Source organism: Panthera onca, chromosome D2 (assembly GCF_046562875.1).
Source record: "Panthera onca isolate mPanOnc1 chromosome D2, mPanOnc1 haplotype 2, whole genome shotgun sequence".
Classification (NCBI taxonomy): domain Eukaryota; kingdom Metazoa; phylum Chordata; class Mammalia; order Carnivora; family Felidae; genus Panthera; species Panthera onca.
Genome location: NC_138349.1, coordinates 19,208,505 through 19,231,565, shown reverse-complemented (window position 1 = coordinate 19,231,565; position 23,061 = coordinate 19,208,505).

Sequence of the window (23,061 nt, the reverse complement as noted above, 5' to 3'; positions counted from 1 at the left end):
TTCCCTGGGGCAGTTTCTCTCCTCATCCCATCCCTGCCTTGAAGGCTTGGGGTGCTACCTCCACGAGCCTGGATAAGAAATGGAGATTTTACCCAGAATTTTCAGGGGCTCTGGAAGAGGAATCATGCTGCCCGCCACAGAGCAGAATGCTAACAAAATTCCCTTTGACTTTCCGATTAGCTCGCCCTCACCATGGTTCCATCAACCAACCACCTTATTGGCCCTCTTTTTCTTCCTTTTTCTTCTTCTCTCCTGTGCTCCGCCGTTCTGGGAGAAGGAGGGGAAAGCCAGGAGGTGACAGTGTCTTTGCAGCAAATCTTTGCATTTAAGACCATGTGAAAGTGAACAACCGAGAAGGGCCTCTGAACTTGGGAATGAGCAGCCCTCTAGGAATGCTGCCAAAGAAGGAAGAAAAACGGAAGAAAGAAAGATATGTAGCTGCTGGCAGTACGATAAAACCGAACACCCCGTAGACGTTCTGGAAGGCAAAGTCTAAATATGACTTATGGCTTTAAGCAGAATGCAGATTTCTGCCAAGCCCCTCCTCCCTGTGATTTTTGGTTTTTAAACATTTAAAGAGCACTTTGTCATTCCAGATTGTCATTTCCAAATTGGCAATGGGAGTGATTATGATAATAAAGTATTTTGATCTGAGGCAATTTGCAAAGGGCTTTAAAAATCCTCATTACTCTGGATTCTGCCTCCTTCTTGCCGGGTCCCAGTGCCAACCAGCAAGAGGAACTCAGCGGACCTTTTAATCACAACAGTCTTTGCGGTTGTTTGTTTCACTGCTTTTTAATGAACTTGTTCTTACGGTTAGCGCTGGTGGAGGGGGCCAGTTCTTTAGAAGAAGAAATGGGCATCTCCGAGGCTGGGCCTCATGTGGCCCAGTCTCTAGGAAGTTTGGCATAAATCTCCGCATTGTACTGTCCTGCTTATTGGGTCGGACATACCTCTTTAGTGATGCTGCCTAGGTGGTCACTGTTTCTCAAGTCCAACATCCCCAGGATTCACTGTATATCCAAGTGAGTGAGCCTAAGTCACTTGGCTGTTTTAAGATATTGTTCATATTTGTTTAAGGCATCAGAACTGAAACAGTTTCAGATAGAAACAGGGATGTTGGCAGGATTAACCAACCCTGCTTCCTCCTCGCTTGTATTTTCCACACTTCAGAGGATAGGACCTATAATTCAGATGTCAGCTGAGGTCTCTTGCCCCTTTGAGATCTGGTGAAATTCCACAGCCTGTGGGGCATCTGGCATCTTCCTGCTTTCTCATGCTTCTCTCTATCTCCACCTATGGGCTGCTCCTATTCCAACCTCAGTTGCCAGAAAACAGCTCAACTCCTCCAAGGAATCTGCTCTGACCTAAGGAGTTATCTATATCTTTGTTTTACCTTTTGGTATGCATTACTGATGGAACACAGGGAGGGGGTCTCCTCACAGAGCGCCTGACTACCTATATGCTACGGGCTCTTTCTCCCTTATTCTTTCTCTCTCTTTCATCTCTAGTACAAAAGACTCCCCATTCTCTGGCACCTGAATTTCCCCACTTAGTAAGCTCCTTGGGATCTTAGCTTCATGCAGTTTACCCAAGGAATTTCGTCAGGACACCTGCACTGCTGTCCCTCAAAGGGATCCTGGTAAATTTTATTTTCTCAGATTTGTTATAGGTATTTAGGGTAAAGTGGTTGGGCATACAGCAGAGGACTTAACAGAACTCCAGGGGAGAAAGGTTACATATCACCTTTTGATTATGAAGTGCCCATTATAAGTTGGTCCAGTTTGGTTCCCATCCAATCCCTTCCCAAGAGGGGAAAATAAATAGCAGCCAAATAAACTCATTTTCCCTCTCTCCTCTCATCCCTCCCTGCTTCTGTACATGCTGTTTCTTCCTCTCGGTGTGTTCATCCTTCCTCTTCATCTGGAAAATTCCCGTGATTCTTTAAGACCCAGTTCTGTGGGTCTTATGGTCTCTTTCTCTGTGACGCCTTCCCTGGCTCTTCTCATCAGATCAGAGTAGGTTGCCTTCTTCTCGCTGTTCTAACAGGGACAGACTCCATCAGAGCATTTACCTTATCAAATTTGGTTTTCTGTCTGCTATCTGCCTTCTTAAGACATGAGCTCCTCAAGAAAAGGGACTGTCAACATGTGTCTTTGTGTCCTTAGTTCCTAGACAATATTGGGAAACCACAAGAGTTGCATAGATGTTTGTTGAATGAATTAAAGCCTGCATCATGTCTACAGTGGGACAGAGAAATGCAATCCATTTGTTTTTGGCTTAAGGGGCCAACTCTTTGAGTTGCTATAATCCAAAACTATTTCAACAGTAGACTGTCAAAGTCTTGTTGTAGTGTTGTGTGTTCCACTTGGAAAAAACATTTCTCTTCTTCCCCACTTCCCCTGATTATTCTCTGCTTTGCAAGTAACTTTTTAGAAATTCAGCTGGAGGAAGGACTTGCCCTGAGTAAAATTCCTGAAAAACTTGCTGAAAAGCCGGAGAGCGGGAGACTGATCTAAGACATGAGGCCCATGAACTGTGTGTTGGGGAGTGGGAACAACGTTTAGCAGAAGAGTTGCCTTTATGAATAGATGAAGGAGGTAATTACCTTTCTCACCATTCCTAATAGTACCTAAGGGCCTTTTTCTTTTTAATTTAATTTATTTTTCCGGTTTTATTGAGATACAATTGACATACTGCATTATATGTGTTTCAGGTGTACTGTAACTTTCAAATATGTAACACGGTATTGTTCACTGTAGTCACCATACTGTAAATTATATCCCTGAATACATAAGAAATTATTTATCTTATAAGTGGACATCTCAAGGTCTTTTTCGAGCATAACAGCTTTGATTCCTTTAGGTGGCAAATATATGACGTGCTTGGTTTTGGTCTCTCCCCCTTAGCCTGTTTCCCATAGCAGCCATCAATAAATGATTACAAAACTCTTCTCCATTGAGCCATTCAGAGGCTCCAGAATCCTTCTCAAGACAGGGTTTCAGGCAAGTATTGCCAATGAATCTGCTCTGACACACGAAACATGTGCCTAGACTCTGTGCTGACCACTGTAAAGGACACAGCAATGGGTTACTCACCCCTCATCTTTTGGACTTCTGGGGAATTTTCTCCCTCTCATCCATTCTGGGTACAGGCTTTATATCTGAGTAGATATAAAAGTCCTATGACTTGGATATATGAAGTTTGGAACAGCGTTCTTGTTTCTTTCCTATTCTTATGTGAGCATCCACCTGCTGGAGGTTGAAAGAAGGCTCTACATATGAATCCTGACTCTGGTTCTTCTATTTCTGTCTCCTTCAGCGAGTTACTTTAACCTCAGCACTACTTTGCGAAGTAGACATTATTGTGCTGAACACGTTTGGGAAAGAAACAATTGAGAATAAACCTAGGCAAGTTCCTGACCCAGGGCCCCAAATGCTGGTGCTCCATCTATGTTAAGAGAAAGGCAGGTGGGAGGGGAACTAATTGAAGGAGACACTGTCCTTACATGTAGGCAAAAATAAAGCAAATAAAAAGTCAAAACCAAGCTCTATCAATCTACACCAAATTAGACCAGACCCAAACAATGACAACAAAACCCTGGCAACCGAGTCCCTTTGCAGCCTTTGCATCTATTATTCAGTGAGACCGAAGAGGACTTTTCTTGCTATTATCCTCCTCTGCCCTCTGCCACTGAGTAGAAGACCTTCTGTTCTCTGTAGCTAATCATTAATCAGCAAGCACCTCCAAGTTTCTTCTCTCTAGTTCTCTGTCTCCCAATTATCCAAAGAAATAATTTGGCCAAGCGATGAAGGCAGGCATGTTTGCTAACAAAGGGATACTTCTGCCTCTGTGGAATAGAAATGAATATTCTGTGAAATATCATGTAAACAGTCACTGTGGCAATTTGTGACCTGGAGCTCCTCTGGTTCTCAGTGAATCTCTGGTGTTTAATTATGCTGAGGGTTTCCAGAATCAGCTTGTAGCAGTTTCCTTTGAAAACACCTGCAACCACGTTCTGGAGCCTAAGTGGAAGGTTGAGGGTAGTAACAGTTCAAAGAGCCAGGTGGAGTCTGAGATAATGAGCCAAGATTGGGTCCAGGACTCAGGGCTCAGTTTAAGTACCAAAAGATTAAATTTCCTTTAGCATCAAGAAGTATTTGTTGTATGAGAGAGAGCAGCTACCTCAGCCCCAGAAAATTATGCCCCAAAGCCGTGCTTTAGCATCTACCGAAGCCTGAGTTCCCTGAAAGGGGGAAGCAGACCACTTGTAACGGGCTGAAAGAGTTTGTTCGGTGAGGGCGCAGCCAAGTCATCTCTAAATAGTCCGTTTGTCACTCTCCCTGATGTGGTTCTAAGGAATATCTTCTGGTTTACTAATTAATAGTGAAGATAACAACCACTGGTGACCTTTATGGAACATGTTACACAATGCACGCCACGTGGCAAGAATTTATAAAGTGTTATTACCTTGAATGCTTAAAAACACTCCATAAGGGGGTAAAATTTTTAATCCATATGTTACAGATATTTGAGCCTGAACTAAGCCTCGGTTGGGTGGTAGCTTTCCCAGGGTTTCCCACTGGGAAGGTACAGCGGTTGGGTTCAAATCCAAGTCCATCTGACCCAGGTCTGTATTCTGTTAGGTCACATTCTTTCCTTTCAGACACAAAGGGATTAATCCATCCACTGACTATGTGAAGTCACAGGAAGCAGTGTTACTGGGCACTGATTGGCTAAGTATCTCTCCTTTTTATGAGTGATTGGTGGGAAGCATTCCAATTCACCACGTCGGTCTGGGAGAAAAGGTGCTGGGGCTTCAAATCATGTTTTGTGTCTTACTATTCGGTGGCATGACTTTGTGTCATTAGGGTATAGGGGTAATTATGATCTGTTTTGATGCCCAGTGTGGCAATTTCATAACCCTAATCAGTTGGAAACAGCAAAGATTTGAGAAATGATTTTTTGCTCATTTTTCATAGTCAAGGAAAATGTGGCAGGTGCCTGGTGCAGAGTCCCGCTCAATACAGGGAGAGTAAGAACCAGGCTGAGTCTGGCCTGTTTAGGTTGTTCCAATACTCTGTTTATGATGTCAGAGGTACTGCTCCACTGAAGGGGGCAGATAACTCATAATATTCTTACTCGATTGTGGCAGGCTTGGAAAGAAAATCATGTAGAATTGAAGAGAACAAGAGCCGTGTAAGGAAAGCAGTGTGCTTGGTGACAGGAACTTGGAATGAGGTACTCATTCTTTTCTTCATTTCCTCTTTCATTTATTTATTTAACAAATATTGACTGGAAAAAAATGATCCTGTGACCAAGTTTAATGCCAGTTGTGTCATTTATGTTGAGTCTCTCTTTCCTCATCTGATAAATGAGAGTTATCAAAATTCATCTAATAATTTAAACATGGAAAACCTTTTTTGTGGGAGACAGAGAGAGAGAGAGAGAGAGAGATTGAGAATGAGCAGGGGACGAGCAGAGAGAGGGAGAGAGAGACTCCCAAGCAGGCTCTGCACCTAGTGCCCAGGGTCCAATGCAGGGCTCGATCCCATGACCCTGAGAACATGACCTGAGCTGAAATCAAGAGTAGGGTACTCAACTGACTGAGCCACCCAGGCCCCTAAACATGGAAGACCTTGGATCTCATTAGTGATCATAGAAATGCAATTGTACACACCACTGAATAGCCATTTTCATTTTTGCTTGTTAAAACACCGCAAACACATAAAAGATAATGTCTAATGCTAATGTGGATGTGATAAAAAAGGCAGTCTCAGATAATGGTATAAATTTTTGGAAAGGAATATAGTGGGTTAGTAAGAGCTATTAACAGATTTCCTTTCTTGACACAGTGATTTTGTTTCTGAGAATCAATTGTAAGCATGTTCTAAGAGTGAATATATGTACGGAAGATGTTTGGTGAAATTTTTAATATTGAGTGAAACATTGAAACAACCTAACCGCTAAATCAAATGGATAATAGTTAAATGAATTATGGTTGTCTACCCAGTGAAATGTTATGCAGCCAATAAAAAAGCTGTCATGAAGTTTCTATAGTAACATGGAAAATATTTGATATAATGTTAGTTGAAAAAAGGAAAACATTCAGGGGAGAATGGGTGATGGGCATTGAGGAGGGCGCTTGTTGGGATGAGCACTGGGTGTCATTGTATGTAAGCGAAGAATCACAGGAACCCACCCCCAAAACCAAGAGACACTGTATATACTGTATGTTAGTTGACTTGACAATAAACTATATTAAAAAAAGAAAACAGGGAAATATTCATAAAAATCATTTTTAAGTAATAAAGACAATAATATTATACAGGTAAGGAGAGAGCTTCATAGAAGAAAATAACCGAATGTTCCAACATGTTGTGTTAGGGTGGATTAATGCGTTGTTTATGTCCTATTTTCTGAAGTTTTTGAAATATGTTTATGTTACTGTTTTCCTTGGAGGCAGACTGGTGTAAAGAACCTGGCTGTGGTGTCAGACAGAGAAGATTTGAATCCCGTTGTTGTCACTTATAAGCAGTATGATTCCCTGGGTTTTCTTCTGTGTTAAATGGAAGTGATAATTGGATATGTTTCGTAAGGCGATTGTGAAGGCTAGATAGGATAATGGAGGTAAGTGCTCATACAGTGCATTGGGTTTAATTTGTTAGTGAATACTAGTTGTTATTTTATGAGAAATCTTAATATATTTCTAGACACCGACTTAAAAGAAACAGAAAGAAAGGCAAATGGAATGATCTGTAAGGTTCTTTATTGCTCTAAGTTTTCATACTTCTCATTTGAAACACAAAGTTTAAGTAGGTTTCTCGTGACAGAAATATATTTGTAGATTAAGATGGGGCCTGAATGTTGTGCCAAAATTGTAGAGTTTTGAAAATATGATTTCCTTGGGGAATAAAATGGGATTATTTCTGTCTATTTATAATCTGAACTGGTCCTTTCTTGGGGATGCAAAGTTTTATATTTAAGAAATTTGGGAAACTGGTTGGTTAGGCATTGGTCAATACCATCACTTTTGTCTAATAGCTGCCTTTTGTTCTCTATAAAAATAAAGAGATGGGGTCATTTACGCACTTAGGAGCAATGGGAAAATTTGTTCGATGTTATATGTTTAGAGCAGTCCTAAATCTTGCGTTTCCTGAAGCTTTTGATGTGTGGAGGATTTGAATAGTCATTCTCTGGATTCAAGAAAATTTATAATATCTCTTATATATCCAGCAACAGATGTATAAAAGTTTCCGGGGAGGGAAATGGTTCTTTCAAAATGACTTTTGGATGATACATGTGTAAGCAAATAAGACAGATATCGATTAAATGTCCTTCCAACACAAAACAAATTGACCAGACGTGCAAAGGTTTTTGCCAAACCCCAGCATTTGATATCCCCCAAAGACATTTGGTTGCTGATTTCCGGCTAAGGCTTGAAAGGTGGAAATTTTGCTTGGAAATGGTTTAGTAGAGCAAGAAGTAAGGCAGAAAGGCCAAGTGTCAGCGCTGAGGCACGAAGAAGCTTCCAATCCTTTTCTTCGTATCTGTGTAGACAATATGCAAAGAAAAAAAAAGAAAGAAAACAAAAAGGTGAACTTGGAAAAATTCCAAGTCATATGTGCTGATTTCCCTCAATTCTGGGGAAACTACATGAATGCTTGAAGATCTAAATGCTTTAAGACCAAAGGCAGGGACCATTCAGATTGTTCAGAGGAACTTGAGAGGGAGCCCTGACCTCCTGTAAATGGAATGATTCCAACAATGAATTTCATGGGGTTTATATAATGAGCATCCATCTCTGTCTGAAACATTGTGTCATTTTTTCTGATTGTATGAACCATGGGTGTCCCCTATAAGAGATGCTTCAGTTCACCTGAGAGTGATACTTTTTTCAAACTCTTTTGCTTACTTGTATTAAGTTGAAGAATTCCTACACACTGGTGGCCGCTCCCTTGTATTACACTGCTGGGGTTCCTATGAGCTGTGCCAAATGTTTGAGCGTCCTGTCCAAGCATTCATGGGCCTTAGTGACCAAACCCCAGGCTTGACCACAGAATGGTTGGAGAAGGGGAACTGCTTCTCAAAGGTGGTGGTGATGATTGGGCATGCCGCCATAAGATTGGTCTTGGCTGGAACTGAAATAGCACTTGATTTTGGAAGGAGTATTTGTGAATCTTTGAAGCCTGGGTAATTTAGGGGGAACGTGTTGTAAGTGTGAGGCTCAATATCACCTGATTGGATAAATATTCATTATTACCTTTAAGTTGTATTTATTTTTAGCCACATTGTTGAAGCCTCTGTTGGCCAGCAGCAGCCAGCTTGGTAACAGATGGCCTAAGAACTTCAGGAGTGACTCCTGAGATATCTGCTGTAATCTGTTTTAGCTTGACCAGTGGTGGCACTTTGAGGGTTGGGAATCCAAGTATACAAGGTATTTTTTTCTACTATTCTTGGACAAAGGCCATGTCAAAATTCTCTGGAGACAAAGCCAGCTCTTACACGGTCTCCAACAGAGTTGTCAGTTCATACAACCCAATAGCATTTGGAGAACATGGTAGTGTTAATCCTGATGGACTCTTCTTAAAGCATCTTGGGTCAGGTGTCCCTGGTATTGTGTTGATCATGAGGTCCTTGATTCCTAGTTCTGATGTTGGGTCAAACCTCCCTGATACCTATTAATTTGGAGGATATAAACATTTTGTTCTCACAAATTGGCTGCTGAGTAATTGCCAACTTGTATCTTTCCCAGTCTCTGGTAAACATATTCATTGGTTGACCCAATCTGAGCATGATTGAGAAATAGATGGTTTCCCTCCAATGATAGGAAAACTGTCCTCATACTAAACTAGTGTACTGATCTTCGATGAAGCGGAGGGAAACCCCTTGCCTTGGTATGAATTAGTAGTGCTGGCCACCCAAACGACCATGCTGTGCTGAGTTCTTTCCAGCTTGATCTTACCAGATCACATGGTTACAGTACAAGGTGAGCAGACACTGAAACAGAGGAGAGCACAGTGCACAGAGAAAACTCTTCTCTCATTCCAAAGACAACTTTCTTGGGCCAGGCTAATGCTTTTTTTTTTTTTTTTTTTTTTCATTATTTATCTTGGCAAAGCCTGAATAGTTCTGTGATGAGGGACCCAAAACCTAGAACAAGAATCAAGGAAACTTTCTCTTATCTCCACTGTTATTTTTCAGCGGGGCTTTAATGTCCGTGATAGGATGATATGCTTGCGCTGAGTTCTGATGCAGGAAGCAGACTGCACCAAGGATTTGCAGATAGATCAAAGAGGGGGAGATGAATGAATGTTGCCCAGGGAACAAATTTTCAAAAAGAAGACTCCTTAAGAATTTCTCCTTGTTGTCTTCATGTTAATGATGAAGAAGCTTCCCAGAGAAAGATGATTTAGAGCTTTTTTTTCCTCAATATAATAGAGCAGGACATGATTTGGTGGTTGTGGGGTAGGTATATGTAGCCAAGCTACTTGCCAAACCTCTATATCCAATGTTCTCTTCTATTTCACCCTCCCCTCCCTTCACTGATCTGTTTTCCAGTTTGTAAATTGAATAGCAAACAATCCAAAAGGGCAGAGGGTTGTGAGAGGCACAAGCCCTCATATGACACCTAAATTACTGATCAGAAATGACATTTCAAGAGCAGTGTAATCCTTCGTAAAGCTGGTTTCAAAGGTCAAAGCTAAAACACATTGTACACTAGCCACGTTACATCGGGCCATCATATCTCACGATTGAGCACAATTCATATGCAGTCTTCTCCAAATATTTGATGACTAGAATGTCTGATTTTATCATACTCATAAAATACAATATAGTGCTTAGGATGTCTAGGAACTAGAGAGGCTGACTTGGAGTCCTGGCTTCATCGCTTACCAGCGGTGTGATCTGGGCTGAGTTACCTCATTTTACTGTCTGTAAGATGAAGGCAATCTTTCTAACCTCATGTGCAATAGGCACTGTTGTGGGGAAGTTCTTTGATAGTGTGCTGAGCACTTAGTGTGCTAAACATAGAGTCAATGTTAAGTTATGTTATACAATACAAAATAATTACTGAACATCTACTGTATAGAAGACCTTGTGTCAGGCACAAAACTGACCTCTGAGGTGTCAAAGTCTGTCTTGAAAAAAAAAAGTAAGACTTTTGTTGTCAACTGTTGACCTTCTCAGCTAGTAAAACAGAACACCAGATAAAAGTCCTTTAATATTTATAACAAATTCAAGCTACGTGTGTGAAGGAAGAGAGTTCTATGTGAGCAATTTATCCAACATCTGTGGAAGTTTTGAGTTCCTTGACTATTCCTTGGATGCCCTTCTACATGACTAATTTTGGTATCAAAATTACTGTTTATTTTTGGTAGCGTGAAGTTCCACACCTAACTTCCATCCAAAGGTACATCTGTCTCTCTCTTCTTTGTGTCCGTCTGTTCTTTTCTTAGTAATGCTTGCATTAAGATGATGCTTTTTGCCAAATTGGATTTGTAATAGATGATGCAGCGAGAGATGGGGCACAAAACAAAATTAGGCTCATTTTTGGTGCATTCAAGTGCTAGCTGCTGCCCCTAATGGTAAATTATAAAAATGATCATGGTACCCTGAAGAGTTGATGGATTTCTTTCCTCAAATTGCTAGATAGTTACATGAGTGAGGGTGATTTTCCTAGTGTTAAAACTGCTTCCTGGGGGTAATTTTAGGCACCTTGGGTAGCTGCATTAACTACTTTTGGCCACTAGACAGCCATTGCTAAGTGGGCACTTAAGTGTTCGCGTGACTCTTAAGTGGTGCCCCAGTAAGAATAATTAACAAAGGTCTTTATGGTGATGAAGGCCTAGCAAGCTCTACTGGAAGAAATGTTCTATATAATTCCCTTCAAAATGAATCTTTCCAAAAGATGAAACTCGCAAGTAAGGAATGGCTTGATATAGCTGCTTATCTTTATAACCCCCTGCTAGAAAATCAGGCTTTATGGATTTCAGTGACATTTCATGAGCATTATCACTTTGGCTATTCACAGCAATAGTGTTAAATAGGGAAAGGGGTTAGGATGTTGCTTCACAAGAAGAAGGCCGCAGGACTTTATAGAAAAAGTGGCAAAATTAGAATCAAGAAGACCTGAGGTCTGGTGGGGTTTGGCATGCGGCCTTAAGCAGTTCATTGTACAACAAGGAGATTAGATGGAGAGGATGGAGATTAGATTAGATCAAGGATAGAGATTAGATTAGATCAAGGATGGAGATTAGATTAGATCAAGGATGGCACATTCTTGGCTAGTATGCTACCTGCATTTCAACTTGCACCCTTAGACACTGCCAATCTGTCAGGGCATACTTTTGGGCTGAGGTCTCAGGTTGTCTTCACCTTTTTCCACAGGTCAACCACAATATTGATCTTTCTTCTAGGCAAGGGAAATGGGCCCAAGGAGGGTTATGTGAGATGCTGAAATGAGACACAAAATGAAGTTGTTCATGTTTAGGTAATTATGGGTTGAATTTTCCTACCTTTCCAACTCAATCCCAATATTGTATCAACAATATTCCATTGTACCCACAGAGGTAGAATGAGTAATGGTCAAGAGGGTGGATTCTGTGTTCAGATCCCAGCTTCACACTTTATTTGTTGGGTCACTTAACCTCTCTGTGCCTCTGTTCCAACTTCATTGGATGGTTGTGAGGTGTAGTGAAGGTAAAGCGTATAGAAAATTTAACACAGTGACTACAGTAGCCAAGTGCTTAGCAAATGCTAGCAAAATTAAGATACAGCCCTCATTTGCTGGTGGAATAGTTAAGAGTTAATGAATAAAACAGTAGTTCAGATAATTTCAATCCCTTTCAAAGAGTCCTGGCACTACAAGTAGCCTGGCCCTTGATAAAATTCAACACCTGTTCAGGATTAAGGAAAAAGCTTGTAGCAAATTAGAAGTAGAAAGAAAGTTCATTCATCTGTTAAAAGATATGTACAAAGTATCTATAGCCAGCTCTACACTCAGTAGTGAAATATGAAAGTATCTCTCCTGGAGGTCAGGAACAAGAAAAAGGTGTCCACCATCACCATATCTCTTGACGTGGCACGGGAGGTTCCTGGCAATGATATGAAGCAGGAAAGATAGAGACACAGAGATTAGAAAGTCAGAAGAAATATTGCCATTACTTACCTATGATATGGTTGTGCACATTCCAAGAATTCAAAACGACATACACACTGCCGTCATTAACAAGTAGATTTGTCAGGGCTGCTGGATTCAAGTTCAAGAACAAAAGTGAATATACATGTGTGTGTGTATCTATCTATCTATCTATCTATCTATCTATCTATCTATATCGTCTCCAAATAATTAGAAAATGAGCTTTCATTAGTGGCTATTAACTGACAGGATCCTTGGAAATACTTTTGTTTTATTTATTTTTAGAAAGCAAAATTTTGGTGTAGCCTTATTTGCATATTGCCCTCCCCCAAATCCTGCGTCTTAGTCACATCCAAGGACAGCATCTGTAGATTTTCATCCCACCCTGAAACATAAAATGGTAAAAATTGGAAGCTACAAGGAGAATGACTTGTATTTTGGGAGCCTCTGTGTGGCCTTCGTCCTTGATGATCTCCCCCACTGTTCTCAAGTAGTTCTTTCTGCTTTTTCTCTCAGCTTGAGATGGAGACCAAGAGACAAAGCAGGAGAACTCCTTCCCTCTTACAGTTCTACAAATTCTGACCCTAATGTCTTACCTGTGAAAAAGGGCCCATACTTATACACCCAGCCAAATAACTGGTCAAATAAGACCACTTGTGAGCTATCATTATGAACCTCATTTGGGAGACATCCTAAGACCACCTCCCAGCGAGGTGGAGCATTTTCATTTCATAGGCACAGACTTTACTTCTTCCGTAGAAAGACAAAGACCCAGACATGAAATCAGTTGATAAGACCTGGGCCTCCTTCTCTCCTCACAGCTAGCCAGACCCTATGGGCTTTGGATGGATGTTCCCTGATGTCCAACACCAGCATATCAGACATACATTTGAAATTACAGAGAAGCCACCTGACCCCTAGGGGAAGGCTAAACTTTTCTAAGACAAAGGGTTACTTACATTGGGGCTCCATTCCTAGGTAAGAAAATGCAGTGGAACCCAGGGAAGGCTGTGTTGCTGAATCCTGGAGCCCGCCAAAGAATGTTCTCCAGAGAAGCTTGACTCTAGACTACTTGTACTTCACTGGGGAGCTCAGAGGAGCCCCCTGTTTCTGACAAGTTATTTCCAATCAGAGATATTCTTGGATTCCGGTCCTTCTTTATAAAGCATCACTAAGCTGACTCTGAACAAAACATCCCATGGATAAGGCAATGAGAATGATTACAGAGAAGCAGCATTTTTGGATTTTTGTTTTGTTTTGTTTTTATTTTTTCCTTTTTTTTTTTTTTTTTAAGCAAGAGCCACACTGTGCTCACTGAAGGGTGGAGTATTTCCACAGAGACCTATTTGCCTGCTGTTTCATGTAATGAGAAGTGAAATTCCTGACATATTTTACCCCAGAACTTGTGCCGTTTTTATTCATTTACCAGCTGGCCTCTTTTTTCATAACTCTAAGTCGATTTATTTTACCATGGGTGGAGTTCTACTGTAGTTGACGCCTCCTATGGAACACCCCTGATTTGAGAATCTAGTTTTTTGGTTTAGAGATATACCTTGAGATTTCTGATGACATCATCCCGTCTATCCTTCTACCCTTGCAGTTCTACCATCTATCCTTGCAGTTACCAAACGAGAATTTATCCAACACATATTTGTTGCGAAAGAGCTATGCGCGAGGCATTGGTGTAGTAGCTGAGGGTGCAGCAGCAAACCAAACACAAAACCAAAGCAAAATCATTTCCCTTCTGTTGTGGTTATTTGTGGAAGGAGGACTTTTGACTTTCAAGTCAAAATTTGGTTATTGAGACTGATAATGCCATATGTGAATCAAGAGGTTATGAAAATTTCATTATTCACATAAAGAGACTTTCTGGGAACAGCAGGAAAGCTCTCAAGTAGGTCCAAAAGTGGGTTCTCCTTTAGAGAACCAGGAAAGGAGACTGGCTGGGGTTTCTTATGGTGGTTTGGGGATGGGGATGAGATAAGGACCTCCATGCGTGGGCAGGGGCTTGGGTGATTTGAACCTCCTATCACGGCCAAAGTAGGGAGCACCCATCTTTCTTATCAGCTTTCCCAGGTATAGGGCATGTGGGGCAGAAGGGGAAGATAAAGCGGTGAGACTTAAAAGCTATCAGCAGTCAAACATCAAAAAATGGAGTAAGGATCTAGCTTATATTCTTAATTTTTTTTATTGTAGTACAACACACACAATAAGTGCACAAATATTAAGCATATAGCTTGCAAGATTTTAAATACAAATAGACCTGTGTAGCCATAATCCAGAAGAGACATAGTATGTTAGCATTATCTATGTTAGCATGCAGATGATTCCCTCACGCCCCTTTCTAGTCCTACCTCTCTCCCAAGGAGTAACCACTATTCTGACTTCTGTCATCAATAATTAGTTTTTCCCACTCTTGCAATTTTTATAAATGAAATCATAGTATGTATAAATGCAGTGATGTTTTGATCTTAAGTCAGGTGACCATATATATGTGGATCTGGTTCTGGACTTTCTATTCTGTTCTGTCCTTGCACCAATATGACACTGTCCTAATTTCCGTAGCTTTATAATAGTATGGAATACTTGGGAATGGAAGTCTTCCGACTTTGCTCTATTTCAAGATTGTTTTCTTGGGGCACCTGTGTGGCTCAGTCGGTTGGGTGTCTGACTTCAGCTCAGGTCATGATCTCGCGGTTCGTCATGGTCTTGCAGTTTGTAGATTTGAGCCCTGCCTTGGGCTCTGTGCTAACAGCTCAGAGCCTGGAGCCTGCTTGGGATTCTGTGTCTCCCTCTCTCTCTGCCCCTCCCTACTTGCACTCTGTCTCTCTCTCAAAATACACACGCACATGTATATTCACTTTTGTTCTTGACCTTGAATCCAGCAGCCCTGACAAACCCACTTGTTAATGACAGCAGTGTGTATGTCGTTTTGAATTCTTGGAATGTGCACAACCATATCATAGGTAAGTAATGGCAATATTTCTTCTGACTTTCTAATCTCTGTGTCTCTATCTTTCCTGCTTCATATCATTGCCAGGAACCTCCCATGCCACGTCAAGAGATATGGTGATGGTGGACACCTTTTTCTTGTTCCTGACCTCCAGGAGAGATACTTTCATATTTCACTACTGAGTGTAGAGTTGGCTATAGATATTTTGTACATATCTTTTAACAGATGAATGAACTTTCTTTCTACTTCTAATTTGCTACAAGCTTTTTCCTTAATCCTGAACAGGTGTTAAATTTTATCAAGGGCCATTTCTTCCTCCGTTGAGAAGGTCATATAGCTGTCTCTTTTATTATGTGAATGTGGTTGTTTATGTTGGTTGATTTTCAAGTATTAAAATAACCTTGCGTTCCTGTGATGAGCCCACTTGATCATGATGTATTTGTAGGGGATCAGAAGACTGCATCCCCAAATGTGCCACACTGCAGAAGGATCATTTTGGGCTGAAGGCAGCTGAGAAAAAGCAAACACAGAGTGAGTCCCCTGTTCTCCCCTCTATCTGCCTGAAAAGTGGGGTATCAATTACCCTGGTGAAGGTTCCCCTCCTGACTCTACCTTTCCTGTGCCAGGAAGGGAAGAAAAGCTTATCACCTAAAGTGAGTCGGCACCAAGAAAAGTCTACATAAGAAATCTTACTAAATAACTCTTCTCTACCATTACTGTACCCCATAAGTTTATCCTCCCACAAGTTACCACCCCTAAAAAGGCCAGAAGCTTCTTTCCTTTGACTTGTTATCTCTATAAATTTATCTTTTCTTAGAATGATCTAAAAGCCTCCAAGGCTAGGGGGTTTTCTTTTCTTTCTCTGAAGGACTTCTACCCCATTTATTGACATATAAAACATTTAACAACATTTAAAAAAAGTTTGTATGCTTTTCTCTTGTTAATCTGGGTTTTTTTTGTTTTTGTTTTTGTTTTGTTTTTGTTTTTTTTTGGTCAGAAAATTCCCCTCCTACATATTATAGTTTTGTACATTGCTGGAGTCAATTTGTTTACATTTTTGTTTAGAATTTCTATGCCTGTGTTTATAAGAGATATTTGCCTATAATGTTCCTTTCTTGTAGTGTCTTTTTCAGGTTATCAGGGTTTTTCTGGCCTCAGAAAACAAATTGCGAAGAGTTTCTCTATTAAAAAAAAATTGTATTTGATTATTAGGATTTCTTTCTTAAATGTTTGGATTTACATTCTTTATTACCCCCAAACCCTGTGAGTTTCCATGTCGTAAGAGTTTCCTGGCTTAATCCTATCTACAGCTCATCACCCAGGGTTGCTTTCTCATTGCTGATAAGAGTCTTGAATATACTCGCTCTGGGACTGGTTGTCAAGTCCTGCTCCTGACCCTTAAAATGAGAATGTGTTTACATTTTGGTAAATACCATTATTAATGTTGAAAGAATGATCAGCGAACATTTTATTTTGCGTCTACTGTAACCTTATGATACAACTTGAAATAAAAATCTGGGAGACTAGGACATTCATTTATAAGTCTTCATTGTAGGAAAATGTCAATGTTATGAGCATTGCAAAAGATCTCTAAGTCAATATATTAGGATAAAGTTCTATGGTGGAAGTGGAAAGGAAAAAGGATTTCAAGGAAATAAATCAATGGTATAAAATTTCTGCCTATTGGGGTGCCTGGGTGGTTCAGTCAGTTAAGCGTGTGACTTCGGCTCAGGTCATGATCTCGCGGTCTGTGAGTTCGGGCCCCGTGTCTGGCTCTGTGCTGACAGCTGGGAGCCTGGAGCCTGATTTGGATTCTGTGTCTCCTTCTCTCTCTGCCCCTCCCCTGCTTGCGCTCTGTCTTTATCAAAAATAAATAAGTGTAAAACATAAAAATTAAAAAAAAATTAATTTCTGCCTCTTATTTAAAAAAGAGATTTTTCAGCTATTTTTTTTTTGTGTGTGTGAAAATAGACAGTGATGAGGCCCAAATCTCTGTAGTATTAAGTCCCATCAAGTGGATTTTTAAAAGGGACCTAATGGATCTATTGCAAGATGTCAATATTTGCAATGTGCTGGAAAATTCATTCTTTGTTGCTATTTAAGCATATATTGACAAATTTTAGAAGTCAACTTAAATGTATGAAGTTTTTGCTTACAGAGCCTCTAACAGGATTTTGAAAGAGTTTGAATAGGTGTCTAAACAAAATTAGGATTCTGAGAAGGCAGAAGGGAGAAAAGAATGCTGAGTATGCTGCCAGCAGTGTCTACTGAGTCCCTCTTGGAAAGGCTCATCATACATTACTGTGGAAGCTCTCCTTACTGCTCCTGCCCAGGGGGGTTTTGATTCCGTGTGGTCTCAATGTAGTTACCCAACTGCAAGGAGAATACAGTCTATGTAACAACAACAAGAATCTTTAAAGGAGAACACCCTGATCCAATGTACTTAAGAACTTCTAAGTCTGGGGCACCTGGGTGGCTCGGTTGGTTAAGTCTCTGACTCTTGATTTCAGCTCAGGTCATGATCTCATGGCTTGTGAGATCGAGCCCCGCATCGGGCTTTGGGCTGAAAGTGTGGAGCCTGCTTGGGATTCTTTCCCTGTCTCCTTGCTCCTCCCCCACCAAAAATGAATAAAAAGAACTTCTGGTTTTGAGAGAAGGGGATCCTATAAAAATCTCAAAGTATAATATTACTATTTAGTTAAAAATAAAACAAAAATACATGCATGTATTTAAGATTATGTGTGTGAATGCATGAACATATCTCAAAAGATAACATCTGACTATAGTTTTCTCTGAATGGTATTCTTTTTTTTTTAAATATCAAATTTATTGTCAGACTGGTTTCCATACAACGCCCAGTGCTCATCCCAACAGGATGAGCTTCCCTTCTGCTACCCCTTTGTAGACATACCCTTCCCCAACACTAAGCCCTGGAAACCACTCTCTTCTCTGTGCCTACAGTTATGCTCTTTCCAAAATATCATTTAAGTAGAGTCATGATATGTCATCTTTTGAGACTGGCTTCTTTCACTCAGTAAAATGCTTTGAATATTCATCCATATTGTTGTTTGCAAATTCTTTCATACCTAAGCAATAATAATTTTATGAATATACCAGAATTATTTTATCTATTGACCGATATTGTAGGACATTGGAGTTGTTTCTAGTTTGGCAATTACAAATACAACTGCTGGAAACATTTTTGCAGAGTTCTGTGTAAACATAAGTTTTCATTTTTCTAGGGAGAAAGATAGGAGTGCAGTTTCTAGTTCATATGATAAGTGTATATTTTATTTTATAAGAAACTGCCAAGGGGGTTATCAGAGTGGCTGTACAATATTTGGTAGAACATTTCAGTCGCTCCCATCTTCTCCATAACTTGGTATTGTCAATCAAGTGTTTTGAAACCCTTCTCATAGGTGAGAAGTAGTATCCTGTGGTTTTAATTTGCATTTTCTCAATGGCCAATCATGTTGAACATCTTTTCATGTGCTTATTTGACATCAGTATGTTTTCTTTGGTGATTTGTCTATTCAAATCTCATGGAAGACCAATTTGCATGGAGCACAGTTTGGGAGCCATTTTCTTTCTTTTTTTTATTTTTTTAAATGTTTTCTATTTTATTTTGAGAGACAGAGTGTGAGTGGGGAAGGGGCAAAGACAGAGAGAGAGAGGGAGACACAGAATCCGAAGCAGGCCTCAGGCTTCAAGCTGTCAGCACAGAGCCCGACACAGGGCTTGAACTCTGAGCCGAAGCCAGACGCCAACTGACTGAGCCATCCAGGTGCCCTGAGCCATTTTCTAATTCAGAGAAGAAGAAATTATGTGCCACAGAGCAGGGCAAGACGTCAGATTTGTCATGGAGATCCCATTACATTGGTCCTAAATAAGCTAGAATTTCCTCCAGATCTTCTTTTATGAATTCTTTTTATGAATTTGGCATTTAAAGTGAAGAGTGGAAATAGATAGGGAAAAAAATCTAAATAACAAATCAGGTTATAAATACTGACATCTATATAATTATAAGGGCAAATTCTAATAATTGCATTATTTCTTAAAAAAAATTTAACATTTATTTATTTTTGAGACAGAGAGAGATAGAGTGTGAGCAGGGGAGGGGCAGAGAGAAAGGGAGACACAGAATCTGAAGCAGGCTCCAGGCTCTGAGCTGTCAGCACAGAGCCCTGAGATGGGACTTGAACCCACAAATTGCAAGATCATGAGTTGAAGTCGGATGCTCAACCGACTGAGCCACCCAGGCACCCCTGCCCTATTTCATTTTATCTTCATATTACTAGTGAAAAATATGGAAGCATAAAGAGTCAATAGCTAGTCCAGAGAAGCTTATCTTCTTTAGATATAAATAATAAAAAAGAAACTATCCCATGATCTATATAAGATACTACAAGAAAAAAATAAAAGGGAAAAGTTAGGAAAAACTATGGTAAAACCAGAAAAATACTACCATAGAACTGGTAAAAATTGTGGCCAAAAGTTTAACTATGATTTTTAAAAGAGAAAAAAACATGTGTTGTCAAAACTCAAGAAAGAAGTATGCATGTGTATGTGAGGGAGAGAAGCCATAACTCATCACAGAAATGAAAAATAAATTAGAAAACTCACAAGAGAGAATAGATTGTGCTGAAAACAGGATAAATAACATAAGGAGTCAAAATACAGAAAGTAAACAACATTAAGTTGAAATAGAGAAAGGATGAAAGCAAGTTAGAGAGAGAATGATAGATGGGACAGGCAAATTAAATCCAACATATGTACAATTGTTGTTTCCCTAAGGAATAAAAAGGAAATAATTGTCAGAACAAATATTTAAAGATGCAATTCAAGAAACTTCCCTGAAATAAAACTTGAATTTACATAATGATAAAACAAACCCTGAAGAAACACAACTTTGGCAAAATTATAGAAGCAAGAAGAAAACATGACTAAGAGGAAGTGACAGAAATACTATGGGTGTATGAGTGCCTGTGTGTGTGTTTCTGCTGTTGGTTGCAAGGGAGATGTCTGTACTGTGGGGCAGACAACAGCTAGAGGCAGCACAGAAGGCAAATTGGAAAAAAAAGTTTTTGAGTTCTATGCTTGCTTTTTCCTCTCCCCAGGATTATTTTGAGGCAGCCATAGTCTGCCCCTATCTTAGTCACCTGTTGACATTAACAGTCACTGTCATCAACAGTGGGATAATAGCAAGGCAACATAAAAGGGTTTCTGGGGTGAAAAGATGGACAAAAGCTGTGGGCTGGCTGTCTTCCATTGAGCAATCTATCCACCTCCTCCTCCTCTTGCCACCCTGGGCCGGTGGGCTGACATCTAGGGGTAAACCTTTTCTCAACTCTGTTTGTCTTTACCGAATTAAAAAAAAATGAATCTGTGATCAAAGGAACTGCTTGATGGAAAGGTGGCAAATAGGATGAGCCTGCAATGATTCTGCAGTGCTTGGAGCTATCTTTCTCTTTTCTCTCTTTCACTTCATAGACTGGAGCTTGAACTTCAGCCCTTCCCTTCTACACATTACTGGAAAGACTAGTTGTCCTAGGAGACATGAGCTCTCAGGCTAGAATAGCTAAATAACCATGGAGTATAATCACTATAAAACAAAGACAACAAATGGAATGGCATACACCAACAAAAACAGAATCATCAGAATGGATGGTGCTTTGCAGCCTCTTTCTAGAGCAAGTGCTCCATGGGTTCTGATGAGTATCTGCTGCACCTTACCCACAACAATGGACTGCCTGGACATCTGGGTGCAGCCAACCCTGGATATACTACCTCTGTCTCCTATACCCCACCTGATACCCCTAACACGTTGTCTCAGATACACTACCTTTCTTGTGACTCTGCCCATAGTGACAGAAGATGTGCTTCTTGGATGAGCATCAGTGTCAGTACCTGTTGCCAGGGAAAGCGGATTCTAGTTACTTAACCAACTTGTCAGGAAGTCTAGAGCAAGACTGTTCTTCTACTTCTTCCTGTGGTACTGCCTAGTTTTATTGCCACCCCCACCCCTGCCACCATACCCCAGTCTGGAGATACACAGTCTTGTCTGCCAAGAATGCGAGCTTCTTTTAAATTGGGTCAATGCTACCTGAGGTAAGGGCTGTGTCACTCTAGATAAATCTGAAGCCACATGGAGACATGGGTTTCTTTTGCCTAGAACAACAGCTTATTCTCAACACATACCAGAACTGAGCATCTTCCTATATACTATTGTGATGGTAGATCAGCAAACCCAAGCCAAAGATGTGGATTTCTCCTCTACCCCAACTTTCCTTCTATTTTATGTGGTAGCCTTTGATGCGGAGGCTAGTCTGGCAGGTGAGCAGAGTATGGGGGCATATGGTCACCAAAAGAGTGCTGAACCCATGACAAACTGTTTGGGGATTGGTATAATTGGGTGAGGGGACCAGGGATTGGTATCTAGGGAGAGCCACACCCAGACATCCAGGAAGGCCGGTGGCATCAGCAGGGGTAAAATGTAGACATTCTCTGAGGGCTTTTTGTGAAACTTGTCTTGCTAGTCCCTGATGCCTCCTTAGCTGTAGGTTTTAGAAATCAGAATTCACTCTTGGAGGGGCTTGTTTCTTTCTGCAGAATTAAACACAGTTCATTTGATGAAATGATGTTTCATGAATCTTTTCATCAGGTCTTTTACATGTAGTGTGGGTCACGTGATGGAGAAAAGACATTTAAGGGAGTCATGGAAGAGATCAGCTGGTAAGTATGGTGATGAATTACAGGGATGAGTGCTAGGCATTCTTTCAAGCTTGTCATGAATTAATTCTTGGAGCCTGTGTGAGATTGGTGACATTTCCAGACAGCATAATTTGAAGATGATTGGAGATCTCATATCCTTTGAAGGTAGGCTTTTCTCTTAAAATGTTAAAAAAATAAAACAGAAGAGCTTGCCCAATGAGAGCCTCAGAACAGTCTGGCTGCTGACACGTCTGTCCATCTAGCATCACTCAGGATGAGCAATGTGTCTATTTGAATTGGTTTTGAGACACAGACAGTGAGATGGCCAAATTGTCAGCTGGCAAATTGGATAAGCTTGTGATTCTGCCTCTTGGGAAGGATGACATACATTTCAGTATGTCTAAGCCTTGTTTTTTAAAATTCTTGGTGCATTTAAAATATCAAGCTGGCATGGTGGCTCAGATTGCTTAAACAGAAAAGATTCATTGAGCTTACCTCCCTACCTGCCAATACCTAAGCTCCTAGAACCCTGTGCTGTCGCCCCACAGCCAGGCAGAGCTCTTGGCTGCCCAGTTGTCATGAGAAATCATGACACATGCCATCCATGCTGTTCCAGACCGTGGGCTTCTCTCTTCTCTAAAGGTCTTCACCTCTTCTCTGAGAGGTGGCTAGGTGGCAAGGGAAGATGCAGTTTTTGGTGTTCCTGGGGCTAGGGAGAAGAGAACAACTGACTTACCATCTCCTACTCAGAGTGACATTCTCAACGCCACAGGCCAGAATCACATCTCAGCGTTCATTTGTCCAGTTGAGCAGTTTCATGATGATAACCTTCTGTCACTCTTTGAAGGCTTTTAACCAATTTAATGAGAGGATGGAAATTTTTTTGAAAATAAACTTTCAGTTTGGAACAATTTCAGACTTACAGAAAAATCGTAAAGAAAGTTCCTATAAATATCCATCACCCAATATTTCCTAATGTAATCTCTTTAAAAGCCATGGTTCAATCTTAAAACTAAGAGATAATAATTGGTACACAACCGTTAACTGAAGTCCAAATTTTGTGTGGATTCCACCTGTTTTTCTACCAATGTCCTTTTTCTATTTCGGGACCCCACCCAGGGTACTACACTGCATTTATATTGTATGTCTCCCTAGTTTCCTCTGGTCCTTCTCAGTTTTTCAGTCCTTCTTGTTTTTAAAACCTTGACACTTATGAGGAGTGACTGGTTAGATATTTGGTAGGATGTCCCTCCAT